The sequence below is a fragment of the Tenrec ecaudatus genome, chromosome 4 (genome assembly GCF_050624435.1).
Source record: "Tenrec ecaudatus isolate mTenEca1 chromosome 4, mTenEca1.hap1, whole genome shotgun sequence".
NCBI lineage: Eukaryota > Metazoa > Chordata > Mammalia > Afrosoricida > Tenrecidae > Tenrec > Tenrec ecaudatus.
Window position 1 is genome coordinate 9,664,905 of NC_134533.1, and position 3,408 is coordinate 9,668,312.

At 50.5% G+C, this 3,408-nt stretch overlaps 1 pseudogene; it reads right to left on the reverse strand.

Moving 5' to 3' along the window:
• Positions 1–1,454: 1,454 nt before the first annotated feature.
• Positions 1,455–2,325, reverse strand: LOC142446255 (protein FAM76A pseudogene; annotated as a pseudogene).
• Between the last annotated feature and the right edge of the window lie 1,083 nt (positions 2,326–3,408).

Sequence of the window (3,408 nt, forward strand, 5' to 3'; positions counted from 1 at the left end):
GAACTAAGAAAATTACAGCAAACGCTTGGAACCCAGCTGCAGAAGGTTTACACAACGCATACTGACAACTAACGCCCAGTGACCGAAACATGAACTGCTTTTGTTTACAAAAATCACGTGCATCGGGTTGGATTCTGATGTTTTGTTCGAGTTCAGATGCAAAATGTTCTCGACATTTCGCTTTGAAATCCAGTTTTTGTCGAGTCCTGATGGGGTCAAGAACCATGGGTTCTAAAGGCACTTCTGGCCGAGGTCAAACTGTGCCTGAGATGCACCTGCTTGCAGTACATTTCCATGAAGAGGAGGAAGTGTGGAGCCCGGGGTGTGGGGGACATGGGGAGAAGGTTAGTGTGAGCATTTAATTTCTGTCAGATTTACTCAAGAGTCCATACTGAGCACCTCCTCTGCACCCCAGAACTGCTCAATAGTTCAAACATGATTCCATTTTCAACCTGCTCAGATGATAAATAAATAGATACTCTGTAAATTGCCCAGTGAGACGAGCGACATAAGCAAGTCTTTTGTTCTAAGGAAGCCGTCGTGTGAGAATTTAACATCAGCCACATGAAGTGGTCAGGAAAGGGGTTGGGGGAATGTCCAGGTCAACCTGGACAGCCTTCCCTTCTGTCCTTATTTTAAAAGACAGACTGTTCGGATCTTTGCTCCCTCCCTGAAATATCCCCTTCAATCCTCTTCCACGAGACCCTCCTAGAGGCACTTGACTTCATACTTAAGGACCGAATGGTTCCACCTGAACAGTCAGGTTTTTAGACTCCACGGTGACAAGAAAGAGACGGGGTTCTGAGGAAAAGCGGGAGAGCAGGCTGCTGCTTCAAGGGGCATGGCTTTCACGAGAAGAACTGGCCAGGCCACTATGTTCCTTTATCAGGAAGAAGTTTCATTTTTTAAAAATGAAAACGTCTGCTATACAGAGGACAGAGTCCACACATAATATACCTGGGGAATAAAACCAAGAGTGTACCCTGAGGTCAAAGGTTGCTTGGAGAGGCCAGGCCTCTTCCACTTCACAAGTCTTCCACGGGCAGTTTCAGAAGTTCAGAGGGTCGCAGGGCCAGGTAATCGATGCCTCACTGTTTGCTCCTGGGGATGGCAGGATAGGACGATGGGGGACATTATTCTGCACATAACACTGAGCAGGGATTGCCACAAAAACCCAAACCAAGAACAAACAAACACACAAAACAGTGAGTAGTGCCCCCGAGAGGGGGGAGAGCGGGAAAGGAGAGATTCAAACCCCGAACACTCAGGCTTGCAGCCCATACAGAGCATAAACCAAGTGTTTCCACTCAGTCCATCACTGCACTGCACAAAGAAAACAAAGTAAAAAAATTGAGATTGCTTAAGAAAGCTTACAATTCCCAGACACCAGAGGGCTCTCCCACAGGTAACCGAGCACTCCATGTGCTGCTGCTGGATGGCCTCCTGGTGGGCTCTCAGGGAGAAGTTGTGGCTCCCAATTTCTCAAACTTCCTGCTTTTGGACAGGCAGTGGTCTGCTGCAGAAATTCTCAGTTTGGGGCCTGCAGTTGTTCTGTGACTTCTGTGGGTTTGTGCCTTCTGGTTCATTTTGGCTGTAATCTGAGAGTCCTGGTTACTGACAATCCACCTTCAACTCAGTAATCTTCTCTTTCTCTAAAAGCATTTGATCCTTTGGTTGCCGCCTCTTCTCCAGAGTGGCCACTTCTTCCTTGAGTCGGGCAATGATGACAGAGTGGACAGGGCCCGGTGAACCCAGAGCCAGGTCTGGGGAAAAGCTCTCTCCATTGGTTGTGATTGGGTCAAACTTGGCCTTGTTCTTTGGGATTTCATTTGTACTGAAGATGTAGAAAGTGTTTTCTGGCTGGTGGAATGGCTCCCACTCTGTCCAGTACACTGCTCCTTCTCCTGGTGGCCGGCACGGGAGGAGCTGCTCAGGGGCATCCTCTGCTCTTTGGCCTTTGGAAGGAGTCCTTTGTTGACAGCGCAGGGAAAACACAGCCATTTCCCATCGGCCTTCTCTCCATCATCTTTCCTGCCTGCACGGTTCCCAAGGGCAGGGAAGTCCATATGTTGTCTCTGAAGTTGGACGGCACTGACATTTATTGCCAATGAATGCAGCAATGAGGTGGCAACGCTGACAAGGCTGGCACGATCTGAGCACATTTCTGGCACACTGCATCAGTTTTACTCTCCTCCTGGTCCTCCCCACTGCAGTAGGTTCCATAGGATGGGCAATCCGCCATCCCCTGCACAGCAGCTGCTCCTGAGATAAAGCCTCGAAGGGGAGGCGCGGGCGGCATTTGGTGCAAACACAGAGCACCGCCATGTGCAGCTCAGGCTTTGCTCAGGGCTGGTTTCTTTATGTGGCAGCTTGAAGCACAATCTGGAGGCAGAAGCAGCAGGGACAGGCTGTGGGGTGCTACAGTGGGCAGACACCGGCAGGTCAGGAGGGCTCAGAGATGGTGGATGCTGTTTCACTTTACTGGGTCATTTCAAATTTGTGAGCAGAAAGAGTTTGGAACTTACCGCTTTGGAGGATTCTCATTCGGTTTTAAAGGTATTATTTTTATGACCCCAAATCATCCCTTCTTTGGTTGAATGGACTCCTAAGTCCCAGCCAGACTTGGCTGCTAACCATGTGTCCTTAGCAGGTTTCCAAAGCTACTGACGATGTCAACCACTCCCGCCATAGCTCAACTGCCCTGGTCAGGCCACCCTGCTCCATCCGACCCAGCCCATCTCAGTCAGGAGGAGCATGGCTCGTGGTTGGCCTCAGAGCCTTACTGGTGAAATCCGTGTGCTTAGAGCATGTACCATCCAGCTGGGGCTGGCCAATGTGCCCCCCACTCATGTGAATTCCAGGAAGGCACAGCCCCACCCCCAACTCCCAACTCCACCCTGAGATGGCTTGCCTAAAGCTAGACATGCAGCTGACCCAGCCCTGCCTGCGATCATTTAGGGCCCAAATGTTAGAAACTGTCAGACTTAGATTTCAAACCAGCTCTCCTACTCTCTGGATAAGGATCACTGGCCAGGGACTTCACCCTCCTGAGACCCCTCATGGTCAAAGGGGTGCTGGGTGATGTGGATCAAGTGCTCGGCATCCTGTTGGGAATGTTGGGCTTTGCAAACCAGGACAGTGAAGCTCCAGCCTCACTCAGGCTGCATGAACACAGCTGAGGTTTCCAGGGAAGCAAACCAATGGCTCTCATATGTATAAGACAGACCTTAATGTCTAGGAAGAATTGTATGTCAAGAACGCAGCCCATCCCTGCCCAGCTCAAGTCCATGAGTCTGCTGCTAGCTGGAGTCCCCTTCAGACTCATGCAGCTGTTGGAAGGTGAAGCAGGAAGGTCAACAGGATATCAAGAGGTCACATCCCAGTTGGTGCAGGGTCACGTGGCTCCAA